At 33.0% G+C, this 23,118-nt stretch overlaps 1 pseudogene; it reads left to right on the top strand.

Moving 5' to 3' along the window:
* The first annotated feature begins 4,624 nt into the window (after positions 1-4,624).
* Positions 4,625-22,814, top strand: LOC124352779 (annotated as a pseudogene).
* Positions 22,815-23,118: the final 304 nt, after the last annotated feature.

The raw sequence follows: 23,118 nt of genomic DNA, 5'->3' as shown, positions 1-23,118 counted from the left end.
ATTGGTTCGTTGCGTGTGTTTTATGAAGTTATAGTAGATTGTATGGATGTTAAACAATAACGATTAAAGTGGTAAATATTGGCCGACTGTGGAAAAAATTTACAGATATTTTCTGGCATCTGTCATTGCCTTAAAAATGGCTGTTTCAGTGTTGTGTCTTTTTATTTTAATTTAAAATGTAGTTTTTTTTACCCAATTAGTGGTTGAAACTATATAAAACAGTTCTTAAAACATTTTTGTTCATAATTTACATAAAAATGTTTAGATTTTTTTCGTAATCTTTTTTTTCCAGTACTTTTCCTACAACTAACCTTACCCGTTAACTTTAATTGTTTTCAGTGTTTGTTTACTGTTAGTAGTTTTTCAAGTGAGAAGGTAATGGACAACTTAAAATTTGCCCCTTTCAAACAACTCAAACTGTTTGGATTTTGATACCATAACTAATGATCACAATTATTGTTCTAATAAAGCAAATAATGAACATCATATCAGGAAAAACTATTTCTAATGACGATGTCAATAATCAAAAACGAGTGGCAAATCGAAACAACTAGAAACAAAAGACATTTGTCAACAGCCAACGTTTCAGATGTTAAGAAACCTTGTAGACCTACAGAGTTACGTTGCAAAAACTGCTAGACCTATTGAATTGCACAACAGATTTGAAATGCTGAGTAACGCCAACCTAGGCTCTGAAGAAGAAGAAACGATGAATGACGACAAATGTAGGACGAAGGTGAGGCCTCCACCTATATTTGTCCCAAACATTGTCAACATAAGTAAAATGATGGTAAACATTGAACAAGTAATTAAAAAAGAGTCATATTCATTTAAATGCATAGCTAAGAGATAAAGTAAAAATTAACACTGATACTATTGAAGCCTACCGCGCATTAGTCAAACATTTAACTAACATGAAAGTAAACTTCCATACATACCAAATAAAGGGTGACAGAGCTTATAGAGTAGTGCTTAAGAATATGCACTTCTCTACGGAACCCCAGGAAATTAAAACAGCTATAGAAGCTTATAACCACAAAGTTAGGAATGTGTCGAAACCTTAGAAGTAGCAAATCTAAAGATCCACTGTCAATTTTTTTTGTAGACTTAGAGCCAGCATCAAACAACAAAGACATTTTTAAAATTGAATTCCTACTAAATGCCAAAATTGTACTTGAGCCCCCTTACAAACGTAATGATGTGGTGCAGTGCAAAAAGTGTCAAAGATATGGGCACACAAAGGCTTTACTGCTGGTACCAAAACCGCTGTGTAAAATGCGGCTCAGATCATGATACTAGCAGCTGTAATAAATCTGTAAATGTTCCTCCCAAATGTGTATTATGTGGTGGTGAGCACCCAGCCAACTATAAAGGTTGCTCTATTTACAAAGATATTAAAAAAAAGGCTTTTCCACCTCTAAGACCAGCGTTAAAAAAGACACTCCTCCTCCAGTGCAAGATCGAGAAGTAGATAGACCTATATCTGTTCGTACTCAAAATTCAACAGGTAAATCAGTCTCAACCAGTATCACCAACCTTATCTTATGCTAGAGTGGGCATCAGGTCAATCAAATGTAGAAGCAAATCACAATCTGAATCAAATAATTGATGGATTTTTAATTAAGTTTCGAAATGATGATGTCTCAACAAGCCCAGCAAATAGGTACATTGATTAACCTATTGACAACTGTCATATCAAAACTAAAATGAATAGATTTTATAGGATTGGACTCTGGAAATGCCAATGGCTTGGCCCGACATGGCCAAGATATTCAACTTTTTATTTCAATACACAAAAATAGATATTATGTTAATTTCTGAGACCCACTTTACAAACTTAAATTTTTTTCAAAATCCCAAATTTTACTTTTTATTCTACAAACCACCCTGACAATACGGCGCATGGAGGTAGCGCTGTGCTAATCAGAAAACAAATAAAACATTATGAATTACCTAGATTTCAAGAAGATCATATTCAAGCTACAAGCATAGTGGTTGAGGACTGGATGGGACCACTTACATTTTCTGGTGTTTACTGTCCCCCGAGGCACAATATTACCAAACTTCAATTCAACGAATTTTTCGAAACTTTAGGGCCTCGTTTTGTAGCAGGTGGTGACTTTAATGCCAAACATGTCATGTGGGGTTCAAGGTTGATTAACCCTAGAGGTAGAAATTTGTTAAATTGCATGAATGACAATCACTTGAGTTACGTATCTACAGGGGAACCAACCTATTGGCCTTCAGATCCCAACAAAATTCCAGATCTTCTTGATTTCTTTGTTACGGGAGGTATTTCTCCTAACTATATGGAGGCTGTTTCATCTCTTTATTTGTCGTCCGATCACTCTCCGGTCATCCTATCAATAAGTTCATCATTTGTATTGAAAGAAAAGGCAGCGTCCTTATCGAATAAAGGCACAAACTGGGTGAAGTTTCGTGAAACGTTAAATGACAGTTAAGTCTTAATATATCACTTAAAACAAGAGAGGAAATAGACAACGCTGTGGAAAATTTTTAATTATACTGTTCAGAAATCTGCTTGGAGTGCAACGCCTGAACTTAATAATACAACGTGTGGCAATATCAATTACCCAATATATATTAAGCAGCACATTGCTCAAAAACGTCGCTTACGAAGAATATGGCAAAATTCTAGAAATGTAAGAGATAAAACAATGTTTAACAGAGCATTCAAGACAGTTTAAAGATTTTTGCTTAAAAAACTTAAAAAACATATGGTTTCAAGAATTCACTTCAAATCTCTCCCCAACTGAAGCAACAGACTATTCTTTATGGAAAGTAACAAAAAAAGCACAAAGAAACCGCAAGTGCCCATTCCTCCAATATCTAAACCAGATGGTTCTTGGGCGAAAAGTAACAGAGAGAAAACTGATTTGTTTGCTGCATATTTTAGTAATGTTTTCAAACCATACCCTGTAGATAACAACTTTGATAATAGGACATGTTGTAAAGGAGTTTCTTGATTCACCTAACCAACTCTCACTACCTATTGGCTCCTTTAAACCATCTGAAATATATGATGAGATTAAAAATCTTAATCCCAAAAAGGCCCCTGGTTATGAGTTAATAACAGGTAAGATACTACAAGAGCTTCCTAGGAAAGCCATACTCTTTCTTACCTTCGTAATTTAATGCTATTTTGAGGCTTGAATACTTCCCATCACAATGGAAGGTGGCTCAAGTTATTGTTGTTCCTAAGCCAGGAAAACCTCAAAACGAAGTAATGTCCTACAGGCCAATCAGTCTACTACCTATACCTTCTAAATTATTCGAAAAGTTATTTTTAAAACGGACTTCAGGTTTTTATAACTGAATGCAATTTAATTCCCAATCATCAGTTTGGTTTCAGAGTGCACCACTCCACTATCGAACAAGTCCATAGAGTAGCTAATATAATAAGGCAAGATTTGGAATCAAGAAAATTTTGTTCTGCAGCATTTCTCGATGTGAGTCAAGCCTTTGACAAAGTGTGGCATGAAGGGCTTCTATTTAAAATAAAAAGTCATCTACCTCACACTGTTTACAACATTATAAAATCTTATTTAGAACGAAGGTATTTTCAAATCAAGTTTGATGATTGTCTTTCAGATCTGAATGAAATAAACTCTGGTGTACCTCAGGGAAGTGTACTAGGGACCAGTGCTGTACTTAATTTTCACTGCAGACATTCCAACTAATCAAAATTCTTTGACAGCAACATTCGCCGATGACACTGCCGTACTGGCTATCCCACTCCAACCATGTTGTAGCATCACAAATTCTACAAACTAACTTAAATTCTATCACAGTTTGGCTTAAAAACTTGGAGAATTAAAGTGAATGAAACTAAATCTGTTCAAGTCACATTTACGTTGAAAACATGACACCTGTCCACCAGTGTTTTTAAACAACATTCAAATTCCTCAAAGAAATGAAGCTAAGTATCTGGTGTGTACATCTCGATAGGAAGCTGACTTGGAAACCACACATATGGAACAAAAGGCTCCAATTAAATTCAAAATTTTCAAAACTAAATTGGCTTTTTTGGGAACAAATCCCATTTATCAATAGAAAGCAAACTGTTGTTGTACAAGACTGTTCTAAAGCCCATCTGAACGTACGGAATTCAACTGTGGGGAGTTGCTTCTACATCAAATATTGAAAATTAATACAGCGTTTCCAATCTAAAGTTCTCCGAAAGATATTACAGGCCCCATGGTATGTTCGTAATGAAGTCATTCACAGAGACACGAATATCCCTTTTGTTACTGAAGAAATTCCAAAGTTCTGCATCAAGTATCAAAACAAATTAAACTCTCATCCTAACTACTTGGCTATTAATCTGCTGTGACAACATGACCATCAATTTCGGCTAAAAAGACATGATTTCTTAAACTTAGCTGATCGATTTTAAAGATGAACAATCTCTTAAATGTTTATGTTAATTAAGGTTAATGAACTTTTGATTAACCATGTCCTTAAGATTTATTATCAAATTTACTTATTGTTTGTTGTATATAAACAGATTGTAAATAAATTAAAGTAAAAAAAAAAAAAAAAAAAAATATTTTCTGGCAACACTGTCTCCCTGACAGTAGTTGACAACATGTGTTTCATAGATAACAGATTAACCAATCATTTCCATAACCTGTCTCACTCTCATGTTCATTCACTGTTTGTTTGTTTGTTCAGTAACAATAGTAGTAGTAGAGTTGTCAGCTGTGTAGGCCGTCTATCACTTAGTTGTCAAAAATCAGTACCAGTAGTAGTAAATAGTAATTAATTCGGAAAAGAAGTAGTGAAAATTTCAGTAGCAATGCCTGAACATTTAACTCAAGGTAAGCATGATCATATTATGTGAATGAATAATTTACTTTTATTCTTCAAGGGAAATGATAGTATAAAAAAACTATTACCGGTAGTTATATAATAATAGAAAAGGAGTGTTTTTAAAATTAATTATTAAGACACTAAAATAATGTTGCTACTTTTGGAGAGTGCAAGTATTTTAAAACAATGTTTTAAGATATGACTACTCAGATAGAATACTTTCTATCATATAATCAATTTTTTATAAATTAAATTAAACAAAAATGTAATAGGAAATTTTATTTTTATTGGCTTAACATTCAATATTGACTATTACTCCAAAGTAAATTAAAAAAAATAAGATTGGCCACTTTACTAATTTGGGGATCAACATGGACTTTTAAAGAAGTCTTCTATGCTTACATATTTATGTGTTTGCATTTTAGTGGATCTATCTCAAGTATTTGTACCCCCACGCCCTTTGTCATCTTATTTGGCATGTTTTATTTCACCTCCCTCCCTCCCCCAAAGTAAGTTGGAGGAGTAAAACATTTTCTTTGGTTTTCCTGAAAATACGCATTTATAACATGTTTTAGAAAAATCTGTTCTAAATAAAACCTGTTTTATAAAAAGGGTGTGGGTATCCCCAAAGTAGGGAAATTAGGGGGGGGGGGTAAATGTATGTTGTATAATTACTACTCAACATAGGCAGTACACCTGCAAAAGTTCAAAAATGGATTATGGGAAATGGGCTAACCATATAGAGATCTTCAAGACAAATTTCTACTTACAGCAAAATTGTATTTTTCATTGATTATTTGCATACAATTAAGTTCTTGAGATAAGATTAATTGAAGTTCTTTAAATGTTTATGATTTTTAAATTACAATTTTCTATGCATTTGACAAAATCAGCCCTTGCCCCAATCGCTAACGACTCAAGATAGTAGCCTATTTATTAGGTAGGAGATTGAAATTCTAGAGGATCTGACCACAAATTCTTCCACCCATTAATGCAGGATTCAGTAGTTAATTATGGTGCTGCTCCACAGTGATAACAACTATCAAGAAACATCACTTAAGATGGTAGTTAGGCCTAAGTATAAAGTAAATGATCAAAATTCCAAATGGTCTGATCCTGAATATTATCAGCAATCCTGATAGTGGCTATGTTATACGAGTATATTATAGCTTGCACTGCCCAATATATTTTTTAGATTAACATAAAATTCATAATATTTTCTTACAAGCATTATAAACTAAAAAATATTACTGAATATTTGTCCAAATATAGGAAGAATGACAATATAGCTGAAAAAGCCAATGATTAAGGCAATGAGAGTTTTAATTTTAAAAGTATTAACCTTGACAACCATTATTCCTGTGTTTGCGTGATCTTTATTGCCATACTTAATTAGAAAAAATAGTGGAAATATTTATGCAGGAAACAAAGAACATGTGTCTCTCACAACTGCTCATAGAATCCATCAAAAAAATGAATTTTTGATATTGGAATAGTAGTCTGTAAATTTAATGTTTGAAATCTGTCAGAGTCTGAAAAGTTGTGCGACAAACAAATCAAGTTTATTTTAAACTTTTGTAAATAACAAATGTAGAAACGTATCCAACACTGTACATTAATGACGGTATTTCAACTGATGGTAATATTATATAACTTAATTTATTTATACAGTATGTTTAATAAACAGTGAATTCAGGCTATATGGAATAATTGTATTTCACTAATAATTACGAGTAATAGCTGAAGTGTTCCTGCTATTTGTTATAGTCTTTGTACTGATTATTAGTAAGTTATTGAATATTTTTTATATTCTGTTTAGGTTCTGCTGAACCTCCACTATCTCCTGGCAAGATGAGGCTTTATGGAATGCGTTTTTGCCCTTACGATCATCGTGTTCACCTTGTGATGATTGCAAAAAGTATTCAGTAAGTGACTTCTTCTGTTAGAAGACAAGTTTAGTTTAACGCCTACACTGCAGCTCTATACTGTGTGATCTTGAATAGTATCACAAAACTACAAATGTCATTTAGTAGCATATCATAGGGTGGTTTTGTGTTAAAACATAGAATAGAATAGAATAGAATATATCTTTATTGAACGGTGGCGGTGTATCCTATGAGGAAATATATTTCAATATATTATGAAGAGTATACAAATCTATAAGCAACAAATCTATTTCCAGGAAGAAACACTGAGGTGCACCTACCATAACTATTTTTAGGCACATACAACCCGTCAGTTATCATGTAGGGTAATACATCCACCTTCTATCCTTTAGATAGCTTTAAATATCCTCAAGACAAAGATTGCAACATGTTCGTGGTATGTATGCTGGCTAGCCTGTCTGTCATCACATACAGTAGTAAGTTATATCTAACTTATATCCTTTAGATAGCTGTAAAGAGTACAGTGTGGGCAGGTATTGTATATTTTTTATATGTTTATATATGGTTGTAAAGATATCGGTATTTTATGGTAGTGATTTAAAAAACACATGATTATGTATATGCATGTTTTTATATACAGGACTTTTACTTGTTCCACTTTTCCTGTTTACAAAAATGTATGTATTTTTCTTACTATAAAAATATTTATGTATTTTTCTGACTATAGAAAATATATATACAATACTTTTCTTCACTGTATAGGATTTTGCCCAACTTTTACTTTTTCCACCTTCATAGAAAAAGTATTGTAATATTCCAAAAAAACCAGATTTAGTTGTTTGAATGTTGCTATTATTAGAATCATCTGAGTCATTACAGATGTATTCTCAAAAATGTTAATCCATATGTGTGAATAGACCAATTTTTAAGCCAATTTTGCCTAAATATTTAGTTTATAAATATTTTAATGCATTTTCAGTATAGCAAGTTTTTAAAATTAACAACTATTGTTAGTCAGGCAATGTTATATAACCCTTTGAGTATCTGATGAAAAAGCAGTTGAAAACGACTCTGGAGTCTGCTTTCTTTCCCATCTGCAACTGAAAGGGCTGTCACAAAAATTCTATGGTTATTGTTCATTTATTGAATATAATTTTGAAGAAAAAAAAAAAAATATATATATATGTATGTATGTAGGCACCAGAAGCCTGCTTCGGTCAAAAGTGTCTACTTCTGGCACTTGTAATCTGCTTCAAGTGAAAACCCTAACTTCCTTAGTAATCAATAGACCAACATTAATGCTAAGTCTCTGCACTGTACGTATAAAGATTCTCTGCATAATTTGCAGATATACACACCTATAGAGGCGCACCGATGGGTGACGAACAGGACCTTTCCCCCTCCCCAAGAGCATTTTATTTAAAAATAATCGATTGCCTAATAATATATTTTTGACTAAAAAAATTTATGTTGGAACTTTGAAATCAATCTTAATAAAATAAATAAATTCAAACTTTACAACAATTTTAATTTATGAATTACACGGCACTGCACATGTAATAATTCCATTTTTTTTAAAGGCTAAATGTTTGAATTTTACCGTCATACACTAATTACGGAAGTGAGGTAGTTCTTTCAATTTCTTGCAGCTTCTTGGCACTTTCAATAATGAAGAACAAAAAGTACTCATACTGATTTACAATACTGACAGAGTACTACTAAAATGCTACAGTTACATGTTTCAGTTACTGCTACTGCTAAAATTTCATACTCAGTTACAGTACACTTGTATCTATTTTGTTTAAATATTTGGTAACCTTTGGCTGTCGCCAAATTTTAAATTTTTTTCCTGAAACTGTTTAGTGTTTTTTTTTTCTACCTGCTTTGACTGAAGAGGCTGGTCCAGAGCTGGCGTCCCCTTCTTCCAGGGGACACGACGAAGATTAATTCTTCCTCATGGATCTCAACAGGATGTGGCCCCTACCCGCAACCTTACCAATCTAGAATATCCTATTACTCCGGAAGCAGCACAAAAGGTCCTTTTTGGACTAGGTTCAATTTCTAAGTTTCTTGTCCTATGAGAACAAAAAAATTAGTCATACCCAAAACGGTTCAGCTCAGAATGACCTTTTTGCACAGGGAGGTTCCTACAAATTTGTAACTTCCGAAATTATGATATTTCCTTGAAATTAGTTTATACTTTAGCCCATACATTTTCATTTCATTAAGAAAAAACGGAACTTCATGCCGACATAATAAATAAAAATGTTAGAAATGAAAAGCAAGGAAATGAAAAGTATATTTTATTATTTATTTCTAAGGTTAGAGCTATGTAATTTGTGTTATCGATAGTAGAATGTTTTTAACTTACTTACAATTATAAATGGACCATGAAAATTTTAAGTAATTTAGACACAATATGACCAAGTTGTACCAAAATCAAATAAGTAGTAACTTACATGAATTTGATGTAATTTTTCATCAATTACAAGTCTGTATAAAGTCACTTTTTCAGTAAAAAAAATGTAAGACAATCACATTTAAGTGTTTGTGAATCTCACTTTAGACAGACAATAAATTTACAAATATAAAAAAGTTTCACACTATTTCTAAATATATGGTTTTACTTGTGTTTACTGCCAAACATGCTTAACAAGACATTCAGCATGAATATCCTACCCACACCTAACACGTACTCTGCGCGATCTACATTTTTCCCTCCAGGATGGTTGTCACTTGGAGACATTCAGCACAATTTTTCTTTTTATTCGAGAAGCTTCCTGAGTCAAAACTTGTTGAAGAACTGTCTCCACCGCCCTGAAGATTCTGGGTAGATATCTGATAGCGATCGATTCTCAGGCAAGGTCTCCTATTATATCTCTCACGAAGTCAGCTCTAGATAGACGTCATTCAGTTAATTCACCAGAATTTAATTCTCTACAATTGGTATTTACATACTCTAATTCATTGAATAAAATATGTTACAGGAAATATAATGCACAACAACAATATATTGTGAAACAGTTCTCAGAAAAAACACAAACAAAATAAATTGTTGTGAATCATCCAAAGGGTCAGATAACAAGTTTCCGAGTTGTGAATGTTCAAATTTGTAGTTTGGTTTAAAACACCAAAAACAAGCATTTTTTCATTATTATTGATATAAAAATAGGAAATTATTGTTCATAAACAGTTTTATATATAAAGACACAGAAATAACCAAGTAAAATTTTTAGATAACTCAAAAAATATTAAGGTTTTTTTAGATCTTTAGTTTGCTGTCAATTTTTAAACTCTAATACCTATATTTTTTAATCCAGGAGTAGACATCAAGATATAGCTTTGGTCTTGCTTTGTGGTTTAAACTTAGCTATTTTGTTATTGTTATGATTACATTTTTTTAGTTAAATACACTTCATATAAACTGAATTTGTTGCAGATGATTTTAATTATCCCTGCATAAGCCTACACAATGTAAACTGTGTTAAATATTGAACATTTTAAATTGTGGTTTACAAAATTACACGTTCAAGATAGAGCTCAAAATTAGATAGTAAGAGTTCCATAACATGACCATGCTGAATTTTGTGGAATATCCAGTCAAGAATAAAAGTTTAGATGGTAATTTAATAACACCTTTATTTTCATACTATTCTAAAATTAAGAAATTACATATCGAATTACAGTACACTAGTATCTATTTTGTATACAAAATTCAGGAATAGGTGTTTTATAATGAGCAGATCCTAGTATTTAGGAATAAAAATATGTCTAGGTTTTATTTTTATATCCATTGCTCAATAGAGGTGGCTCAAATTCTAGAACGAACGGAACTGTAACCTCCCAGGAGTTGGAGGGTATGAATACCTTCTATAAGAAAAGAGAGAGGAGGCTCTTCCCAGAAAATTTTGATAGTATAAAGTCTCAAAACAGTGTAGTTATGCATCTCTGAGGTGCAGGGGAAAATATACCTATGCATACCAAAGTGCATATATTTTCAGATTGAGGTTCCACCTCAAATTGATCACTGCTTATATGTATGCAGTGATATATATGCCAAATTTCATATTAATCTTATCTAGTAGATTTTGTGTGATTGAGTATCAATTTTCCAAACATACAAATATCCAAACATTATTCTTCACAAACTTCCACATTTATAATATTAATAGGATAATAAAACTTTGTACAAAACTAGAAACACGTAGTTCAAGTAATAAAGTTGTAATTGTTTTTTAAATTGTGGTAATTTTTTTTACTTTATGTGTACATTATAGAAATGAAACCTGACCATATCTAAAAATAACAAGTATTTACTAAAGTCCTACTGGCAGGGCCCTGGTATCCCCATGTAATTATTCCATATCTAATCAATGATTTAATTAGAGCTTTGTTATGTGCACCTTTTTATATCCGTTAATTGCATCAATATCCACTTTCATTCTATAAAAGGAAGCATTTATTTCAAGGGTGCAACTTATCATGCAAGTCCAAGTTAGATGATTAACTCAACCATGTCTAACCTTAAAAATAAAACTTAAGATAAAGAATTATCACCAAACAAAAAATAAATTATAATAAAGAGTAAATTAGACAGTAGTATTGCAATCCTAATCCAAATAATTAACAAACTTAAGGTTAGTTCTGTAAATAAGCTACAGTTTTTATCAGAAGTATTGGCAGACTTCATATCACCTTTAAGATTATTCAGCTGTGTATAATGACATAATCATTAATTACCTGTATAATGACATAATCATTAATTACCTGGAAATTCTATCTTGTTACTTTACTTATCTTGAACCTTGATTTGGTTTTAAAACTTATCTGTTTGATAGTGAAATCGGTTTTTTATCATTGGTGATAGGTTTACAACATTTTGTAATAAGCATTCTTTACTGCAAGTTCTTGAGTTTGTAATAAATAAGGTAAAATAAAAGGAACTAAAAGTAGATTCTAGATAATGATTGAAGACTTGAAACACTTTTAGGTTTGAAGCAGAAAAGAGCATTTTTGCTTTTCTGGCGTCTTCTTCTAGTATCACATACTTACATTGGCACTAATGTGAATATAAATATTGGCTCTTACTGTAAATAATTAAATCTTCAATGCCTGTTACCATAGATTTAAAAATAGTCTAAGATTTGATCTGACCACCATGGTATGATTAACTTTCCACAAAAGGCCCAGCCTCATGCTTAGCACAATGCTACAGACTAACAATGCTATAGATGATACACATTATCATCACAGCACAGATCATGGTCTCTCTAGGGCACTGAAAATTAATGTAGATAGCCATTAGCTTTTTTGTTTGTTGAATCATAAATTAAGTGATTTAAATTAACCCAACCCAAATATAATGTTTTTAAATTTAAAAGATCGTGTAGTAAGAATTACAGCTGTTAATTTGTGGATTTTTATTCCCGCTAAGTTATCTTTCAAATTATATACGAGTATTTATTAATTTGACGCCCAACTGTCTTGCTTTACTTTTTGAGATTTAGAAATTCAGGCATCACTCTGTGGCAAAGTTTAATCCCGCTATTGTCTTTACTGAAGATTTCTTAGTGGAGATCTGCATTCAGTAAAATTCCATTTTCCAGTAAGTTTTATAATGATATCAGACAGTTTATCTTTAGGCCAAGTTTTGTTGAAATCATACAGGCTGTGTCCAAAGTGAAGCCAGTCCTTTAGCCATAACAAATAAAACTTTCGAAAATGGGTCTAATGCTTGGTTTAGTCCAGCGTGATAGAAAATCCTTCTGTCAACATTCATTTTGTCAAAAATAAGTACACATTTCTTTTAAATCTGAGATAAATTATTCATAGTATCCTAATAATATTACAAATATGAAAGTGCCTTTGTTTGTTTGTTTTGTTTTCTCACCACTTTGCACAGATACCAGATCACTGGAAGTGAAAATGATAAAAAATTGATGGTGGATAGGAAGAAAAACTACGATCTGAAGCTAAGAAATCTAAAGCGAAACACTGTGGCAGAATGCATTGCAAGAGCTAATAATAAATCTAAGGCTATCTGGGAAGTAATCAATACAGAAAAACAATGTAAACAGAAGGAGGAACCAAATCTGCAACTGGAAATAGATGGGAACATAGTTCAAAACCCTCCTGTAATTGTTGAACAATTAAACAAATACTTTGTCGAAATAGCAGACTCGACTTAGAAAAAAAACAGACACCAATTTAAAAATAAAACCATAACACACCCAATGATCCTAACACCCAGCAATATACAGCCATTACTTCTTACACCAACCACCAAAGAAGAAGTATTAAAAACAATAGCCTCACTAAAGTCCAAGTTATCCAGTGGAGTGGATGAAACTCCATCAAAAGCTGTAAAGCACTGTGCCAATCAACTAGCATCTCCTCTTGTAAGTATAATAAATAAATCATTTAGTCTTGGTCAGTTTCCTTCTGCTCTAAAAATTGCAAAAATATACCCAAAACACAAAAAAGGCTCATACACTAAACTTGAAAACTACCGACCTATCTCATTATTATCAACCTTTTCAAAAATAATAGAGAAGATCACACTTTCAAGAATGTTGGCTCACCTGGAAAGATATAGTCTAATAGCGAAAAAAACAACATGGATTTCTCAGAGGTAGGTCTACATCCACAGCTCTATCCACCTTAATTGAGCACACTACTGACCACCTAGAGGCACGTAGACATGTATCAGCAGTCCTGCTAGATTACAGTAAAGCTTTTGATTGCCTAGGTCACGACCTAATTCTGAAAAAACTTTCAACTTTGGGGATAAGGGGACTGGCTAAAGAGTGGGTGGCAAGTTACTTGAAAGGACACAGTCAATTAGTTGAAATTCAGCAAAACACAAATGGAAGAAGATGCACATATCGATCCACACAACTCCCAGTCACCAGAGGAGTGCCCCAAGGCTCAGTGCTGGGCCCTTTCTTATTCATCTTTTTTACTAATGACTTCTCAAGTTTCATCAGGGATGAAAATGTTGAACCCATAATGTACGCAGATGATACAACTCTTCTTTTTACACATAATACTACACAAGAACTACACTCAGCTATCCTATCATCAACAGATAAAGCACTGCAATACTGTCTTCAACATGATTTGGCCATTAACCCCTTAAAAACAACACTGATAAATTTTAGCAGAAAACAGGAACAACTACCAACAATTCCAGAAATCACAGTAGAAAAAAATTCAAAACTTCTGGGTCTGACAATTGATGAGGAGCTCTCCTGGAACAATCACATACATGACTTATCTAAAAAAAACTATTGTCCGGAATAATATATGTGGTGAAGAGGATGATGTGGATAGGAGATCTAGAAACAGTTAAAACAACATATTATAAGTCTGTGTTATATATTATCTAAGTAGTCACTCTCTAAAAATTGTCATTACGTATTCTTCTGATGTGAAATGAAATTAAATGAAAAATGTCTTTATTGAATACAACGTAAAAACATACTCAATTGGCGAGGTACAATTGGATGTGGACACTAAAACTATCAGCTCTTTTAAACTTTAAAATCCACACTGCTCTCACAAATGGATTTCTTGTAATATGTGATCAATTATATTTTCAGTTTTCCTTGATTGGTTTTTACAGTAGCTATACTATATACCATCATATGTCAAATATTGCTTACACACATAGTGCAACTAAACCAACTTCAGTGCAAGTAATACTATAAAAATAACTAACTTGAACATTTAGAAGTCAAACAGACAGTAAAAATAAATGCGAGAGCATGAATCCCCAATAGCAGTACAGCGTACACAGGCATGTAGCATTACTGGTATATGTGTGAGGAGGGGAAATGGGACAGGCGGCGGCAGCGACCAAGATCAAAGGCATGGAGGAGTTCTAGCCTGTAGTCCTAAATTCTAGATCTCTTTCTATCAACTAGAAGAGAAGAAGACCAATTGATTCCCATAATTGTAGAACCAAAAATAATGGAGTAAAGTTTTTGAGTAAACATTGTTACTATAGGGCTAAATCAAAATGTCTGCCTTTACTAGCAGCTTTATGTGAGATAGCCTCTGTTATCTTTTTACTACTTATTATCAGAACATCCTTTAGAAAGGATCATTCATTAATATCCCAATGGTGAGGAAAACTAATGGTCTAATGTTTAATGTGTGCTCCTGTTCACTGAAGAACTGGACTGGTTGATAAAGTTTTATATGTGTGTGTGTGTGTGTGTGTGTCTTCTCAAACATTTCTGGGTCCCTGTTGACTCCGTAGAATTCCTCAACTGTTGCATGAATGACTATGTGACGTTTGACTACCATTGCTATTCAAAGATTGATAAATGTGACTGTAGAAACTTGATATAGCAATTCTGAGTAACATAGAGACAGTCTATGGTGTCGTGACTATCCATCAGTTTTATATAGTAAAAAGTTGTGGTTAGTTCTATTGTATGCATGTATGTAGGCATGTAAAAAGTTAAAACATTGGATTACAAAATTGTATGTGACAATTACTGATTCATAGTAGATTATTTATTTGGTCTTAGATATTTTTAAAATGTAAGTTATACTTTTTATTTTACCATATGGAACCAAAAATTAAATTGTTCCAAAATCTTTCACAAACAATAAATAATCTCTTGTCTCATGAGCTGTTGAACTGGTTTGTTAGCACATTGTACAGTAAATTATATATTTGTAGATCAACATCATCAGATTGAACTTGACTAGACACTTTTCTCAGGCATGATGATGTATGGATCAATTTGAAGTCGAAGCCAGAGTGGTACTTAAAGCGGATTCCCTCGACTAAAGTACCAGGATTGTTGGTGGATGGACAAGCCCTGTATGAGAGTCTCATCATCGCAGACTACCTTGACGAGAAGTATCCACAGAGACCACTCCACAGCAAGAATCCCTTGCAGAAGGCCAAGGATAGAATTCTCGTAGAGAACTTTGGCAAGGTGAGCCTTTTTGTTATATGGCCAAAGGCTACATCATCGTGAGTAAATTCATCATGCGTACATTTTGGACAGGAACACAGAAAACTCTTCCCTAAGCACTTGCAAAGGTTAACTTTAACTTTGGTACTACTAATTACATATTTATGATAAGCTAATCTAAATTATCCAAGACAGTACACTATTATAGTGACCTCCGTTTAATACCAAAGTGCCATAAAGTTTGTTGGCAGAGGAGAATGGTCAATAAGTTTATATATTAATCTCCAAAAGGCATTTGATGTCATTGATATTAATATTTCATTAAACAAGTGCAAAAAAGTATAACACTAATGTAACTCGAATTTTTTTTAACTGTAGGAAGCAAGCAGTCAGTATACTAAGTAACGTTTCCCAACTGCATTTGGGAACAGCACAAGACAGAGTTTTGAGTCCAATTATGTTTTATAATATATTTCAGTAATTTACTAAATTTGAAATTACACTAAACAATTTACTGCTATGCAGATGATAACACTTTAGTATGTAGTGCTTACAATAAAAAAATACTAAAGCTAAGAATTGGTCAGACCCTTGATACTATTTCTCAGTGGCTTGTAAGTAACAAATTAATAGTAAATGTCTCTAAATCAAAATATTTAACATTTTTTTATTTTAATCAAAATATTTTAACATTTTTTTTATTTTGATCAAAATAACAAAAATACTTTGGGATTGTTTTGCCATAGGCATTAGTTTTTTTTTTCTAAGTATACTTTTACAACAACTGAAGTTTTTTAATATATTAAATATTTGGGTGTGTACATTGACTAGCATTTAAAATGGAATTGTCATGTTGATATGGAACAAAAATTAAGAAAAGTAAATGATTTTTTGTATTACATGAGAAACTACATTGGAGTCTATCAGTACATTAGAGTATGGTTCTGTATCAGTTCTGGTGTGAAAGCACACTCTTATGGAGAAATTCACTATAGAGCTACATATGCAACTATAATAAGACCTGTAGTAATGAACCAGAGACATGCATTGCACACATTTTTCAGAGTAAGGCACAAGGATAGAATGAACTATTTAAATTTGAACAATATAATATTTTTTCCTTCAAATTTATTTAAGTAGTGTTATTAGGTGTGTGTATTTAGAAATCTGAAGGAGATTCCAACATTGCAGGTAAACATAACTACAAAATCAGTGCAATGCATTACTTTAGAGATTCCAAATGTTAAAACAGAGATAGCAAGACACCAACTCCGTTATTTGGGGCCAAAGCATTTCAATAGTTTCATTGAACATTATGGTAATAACATTTTACGATGGCTGTCCAGAAAGTGACATGGTGCGGCAATGGGTGGGATTAGCACTGCCATCTTGGCATCAATGTTCCTACACTCAGTACTCAACCACCAGTGGTAGATTACGCATTGTGCCTATCGTACTCTGTATACAGTTAAAATAAGCCCTGCAATTAAAAATCTCACCAGTTTTGAAGTGCGATCTGTAAGAAGGTTTTTGTTGGTGAAACATCACAAACATTGAAATGTATCGCCAGATTTGTGATGTGTGCAGTCAAGGAATAATGAGTGAAAGCCGAGGGAGGCAGTGGTGCATTTATTTTTAAAATAGACAAACCAGTGAGCATCAAGGTGGTAGTTGTCATTTCACGATTACGGAACTCTCAGAACGTTTCCCCAAATTTCACAGAAATTTCTGGTAACCAAGTTTATCAACTACAATTTCATGAACTAAACTCCGTGAAATTTGGGGGAAATGTTCTGAGAGTTCCGTAATTGTGGAATGATGATTTTCACAGATTGTTTTGTCGATTTTCACAATCCATTCATCACTCACAAGACTAGGCTTACCACTGCGATGCTCATCGTAAACACTTTTTTAAATCAATGCACCTCACTCAGCTTTCATTCATTACTCCTTGACCATACACATCACAAATCTGGTTATAAATTTCAGTTGGTTTGTCATTTTTCACCAACAAAAACCTTATCATAGATCACACTTTACAACTGGCAGGATTTTCAATTGCAGTGTTCATTTCAACACTGCACCGTATACAAAGTACAATAGGTACAATGCACAATCTACCATGGCTGGTTGTGTACTAAATATAGAAACTCCAAGATGGCAGTGCTAGTCCCACCCACTGCCGTGCCATGTTAAATCTGTTACTTTATGGACAGCCCTCGTATTTGAAAAGAAATTAAAGTACAGGTAAAAAGGCTCTTGAATATATCACGGCTTTTGAATTGAATAATTAATAATTGGTTGTTACAGTTTGTAGTTTAATTTTCTGCTGCATTATTATGTGATATCTATATTGTTGGCTGAATGTTAGCAAGGCGTATCACTTAGGGGTTGAAAAAATTTCATTTCTATTTGTCTGTTTACATGATATATCGAAAACGAACTGACTTTATGATAGTAAAGAGAAAATAGTTGGTAAATAGTGGTAAACAAGCTGAGTATATTCATATGGTATTGTAACATATATTTTTATTCATTTGAAATTTTGCATGCAACCTCAGTGAAGTAATTTTATATGATACATTTTGTGGCATAGTCATACCTTGTTTATTTGATGTTTGTATATTTGACCTTATGTAGTCTATTTTTTAGTTTCATATGGTTTATTTATCGTTATTGCTTGTTGTTATGTTGACAGTTTTTTTTCACTGATATTGGATTAAATGTTTAAGTACTGTAATTTTTGAAACTTTCTTCTTATATGAGTGAACATGTAAGTTCATTTATATGTGCATGTGGGTATATGTGTATGTATATTATTAATTTATTATAATGTCTGATGTTAGTAGAATAAAAAACTTTGAACTAGAATCTCCTGCAAAGGGGTACTTATATGCAAGGAATCATTTTATTACTGTGGCTATGTATTCAGGTAACAGTGATCACAATCTAATTTTTGTGTGTATAGTTTTACAACATTTCTCAAAATTTTGAATAACAGCTTTAACTGTGTGTTACTTTGGCACACGTGCTTCCTTTTATTATTCTGCTTATCCTGTTGGAATTCTGAAATGTTAATAGACTTGCTGTCAAATTCAGTAGTTTTATGTGGACAGTGACTGTCTGTCATTCAAATCTAGCTGGTTCAATTTGGTAGTCAAAAAAGAAAGATTTATAATTATTCAAATTGAAAATCTATGTACTATATTACAAATATACAATACTCATTAGATACTCCGGTAAAATTTAAAACTAAATAGTTTTTGTCTGTTTACTAATATAATAGTTATGTTCAGAATATTCAAAAATTAGCATTCAGTCACATTTTTATAAACAAAATTCAACAAAACCATGGTTCTATGAACATAGGGACAAATAATGTTTCCAACACTTTAGGGAACAAAATTCAGTAATTGCCCATCAAAGTGACAGTTGAATCCTATTTACACATGTTGATTATTTTATGATCAAAGATTAATTTGATGTTTTGACAAACAGGTCACTGCTGCTTTCTACAGGCTGATGATGAGTCCGTCACCCTTGGCAGTTGAATTTGAGTCTTTGTTGACAGAACTGCTTGTCTTCGACAAGGAATTGGCAGATCGCAAGACTAAATTCTTTGGAGGTATTGACTTTCTTCTGAACTATGTAAGATATAGAAATTAAAGAATTAAAAGATCAAAACATTTTATTTCTTACCAAAATATTTTTATGAGAATTCCATAAATAACTCTTGTATGTTGGTTATGTACAGGAGAAGAACCAGGCATGCTAGATTATATGATCTGGCCCTGGTTTGAACGATTGCCAGTATCAGATATGATCTTCGGTGAACAGTTTTCGTTTCCCTGAGGAAAAACTAAAATCTCTGGTAAGATTTTTATTATTTTAATAAAACAGTAGTACATGATGTTTTGCTTCAGGAAATACCTTAGAAGAAGTTTTGGTTGAAATTCTGTATTCTAGGCCTTCCTAATTTTTAGATCGAGCATACTATGTTCATAAAAAAAGTATCCAAATTGATATCATATCTGAGCTGATAAATACTAAATGATAATGAAACTTTCAGAGTTGAAATTTTTATCCTACCTGACCTGACATGGTTTGGTGATCTGCGTTGATTAGTTCCGTCACAGTATCAGTTTTATCCCACAATTATCGTGGTCTTCATCGAATTTTTATATTATTTGATTTAACATAGAAAAAGTCTAGGTATTATTGACAAAACACAATTGATTCACTGCAGAAGAAATCGGTGAGGACTTAGAAATCAATATTGTTGGTTCAGTTCACTTACTTTTGACTGATAATTTGAGTTTGGAACATGTTTCTGTAAAATCTGTCCCAAAATTGCTTTTACCTCAACAACAAGAAACTCATGTCTCAGCTACTCAATATCTTATATAGTTCTATAAAAACTAAGGAATATATTTAATAACCATCATTATTGGTAACAAAATATGAGTTTAATGATACAACCTATTTATAAATGTATACAGTTAAAACAAATTTAGACAATGTTACTTTTTGAGGTTCCAAAAATCAAGTTCAAAACCTGCTTCAAGAAATGAAAACCACTCTGTAAAGTCTATTGCATCAGGAGGGAACTTCATTTAGGAATTGTAAGTTTCAAAGTTGTGAGACAAACTTCTTTTGTAATAAAACTAATAGGTCAATTTTAAAAACTCTCCCAATTTTGAATTAAAAATTACTGTCTTCCTATATATCAATCTTTTAATTCCATTTGTTATTATGTTATACCAATATTCATTTTTTACACTGCCCAACATGTCTGTTTGAAAATTATGTTGGCATTCAGAACTAACCAAAAGTTCAAAATATGTAAATGTTTTGTACACACTATAGTTCCCTGCAGTTTTACTTTCTGGTTTATCAGTTATAATTATATTCACTGCTGTAAGAATTGTGTTAAAAAATATTTCTACGTGAATCATTCACTATCATGAAATTGTCACCCTAGAATGAGATAGACAAATAAATGTGATTTGCGCAATGCACAAAACATGTTAGAGACTCGCTCATGTAGAACTTTCCTTAAAAAAAAAAAACATTAATAGCAACTCTGACCATATAATTTATACTAATAAACGCTTTCTAACCAATTGGAGTAAATAGTTCAGTTGGCAATTCTTACTAACATGTGGTATAGAAATCTAATTCTTAGTACAAAATCATACCAGAATTCTTATGGGTTAATAGAACTTTGATAAGAATGCATAAATGGCTTGTCTATGCCTACAGGTCTAATACTGGTAAAAAAATTGTATAATTCAACAGATAGATGTAAGTACTTGCTTTTATTTTTATTATTGTTGTTCTAGTTACCTTGAAAAGCAGATTCACAATGTACCTCTGTCAATCAACAACTTCTAAGTCTAACTAAGTACGGTGAATGTTTGTCTCATTTCAGACCTCTTGGATAGCTTTGATGAAGGAAGACAAAGTTGTGAAGGAGTATTACCTCGAGCCTGAGGTCTATGCCAAGTACTTCGAGTCATATAGGGCTGGCTCACCGAACTATAACATGCCAGTGTGAAAACTAGGATTTTCTCTATTCTTACGAGGGCTGTTTTTTAAGTAAGGGCCGTTTTTTTTTGTAAATAAACAACAATTATTTTTTTCAAAATACATTTATTTTCAGAATCTGCATACTTTTCTTTATTTTTCTACATAGTTGCCTTGTTTGTTAAGGCACTTATCATATCTTAAAACTAAGTTTTGAAATCCCTCTTCAAAGAAATCTGCCGCCTGCTCTGACAACCAGGAGTTCACGGCCGTCTTGACTTCTTCGTCGTCATTGTAGCGCTTCCCGCCAAGATGATTTTTCAAGTAACGAAAAAGGTGGAAATCGCTCGGAGCAAGGTCGGGGCTGTACGGCGGATGATTCAAAACTTCCCAGCCAAAAGAGTCGATCATTTCCTGTGTCCGAGCAGCGGTGTGAGGCCTTGCATTGTCGTGGAGGAGCAGAATTCCCTTTGTCAGCATGCCGCGTCGGAGACTGGCCAGGGTTTGCGCAGTAGGCTTCTGAGTTAATCGTCATTCCTCGCGGCATAAAGTCCACTAGCAAAACACCGCGCCTGTCCCAGAACACAGTTGCCATAACTTTGCGCCGCGACAGCGTTTGCTTGGCTTTGACTTTGACTGGAGATGTTGTGTGCCGCCATTCCATGTGTTGTTGCTTTGATTCAGGAGTGATATGGGATACCCATGTTTCATCTCCTGTGACAATTCGACTCAACATGTCGTCTCCTTCCTCGTCGTAGCGGGTCAAGAAAGTCAAAGAACTGCTTAATCTCTTTTTTTTGTGATCCTCAGTGAGGGAGTTTGGGTACCCATCTTGAGCACAATTTTTTAAAGTTTAGGTTTTCTGACACAATTTTGTACAGTTACTGACCTGGACACTTGAGGAAATTCCATAGAGAGAGTGGTTATTGTGAACCGTCGGTCCTCATGAATTTTTGCGTCAACTGCAGTAATCAAATCTCCCGTGATCACAGATGGCCGGCCTGAGCGATCTTCATCGTGGACATTTTCGCGGCCATCTTTAAATTCTCGGACCCATTTCCGCACCTTACTTTCACTCACATACCTTACCTTGGCACCATACACCTCACAAAGCTGACGGTGAATGTCAGCAGCCGACATGTTTCTTGCAGTCAAAAATCGTATCACTGACCGAATCTCACACGCGGCGGGTGATTCGATAATCTTAAACATTTTAAAGATCCACAGTAATGCATACAGGTTAGCTACAGAGCTGCAACTGGCATGAAGTTGTTCGCTAAGAATGCCGGGAGGCGGGACGCACGCTCGTTACGGCAGGAACGCGAACTACTACCGTGTACGGGAGAACGGCCCTTACTTAAAAAACAGCCCTCGTATTTACTTAAACTAATTTGAAATTAAATTTTAATTTTTCACTTATTAGGTAGAGGTGCATTTCACACTGTCACATAGGATGTATATTTTTCTATATTGCAAATCTATGAATTACTTGTTATTATGTGATATCTTATAATCAAAATTTAATTGCCAAACATGTTAATGTTTTATTAATGTTAAATAGTAGATTTAAGCTTATCATAAACAAATATATTTATCAAAAGAGGATAAATTGATAAATAAGTATTTATCAATTGCCAGGAAGATTTTACATGTATTATTGCAGTAATTGAGTCACATATATTTGTATAATAATGTTGAGGTATTCAACAAATTAAATTACACATTATTTTTAATAATTCACTATTTTTTAAACTATTATTTATGATATACTGTTTAATAATAATAAAAATTCAAATTATATGATGACAATGCTCAGGGAACCTTTTTGTTACTGACTAGTATGTACTAGCTTTACAATTAATTGAACTACATATAAATGAAGTAAACACTGTTACTGATAAGTTTGTTGGTAAGAATAATACATGGAACTAAAAAAAAAA

Source organism: Homalodisca vitripennis, chromosome 1 (genome assembly GCF_021130785.1).
Source record: "Homalodisca vitripennis isolate AUS2020 chromosome 1, UT_GWSS_2.1, whole genome shotgun sequence".
NCBI classification, from domain to species: Eukaryota; Metazoa; Arthropoda; class Insecta; order Hemiptera; family Cicadellidae; genus Homalodisca; species Homalodisca vitripennis.
This window is presented reverse-complemented; position numbering and strand designations above follow the sequence as displayed.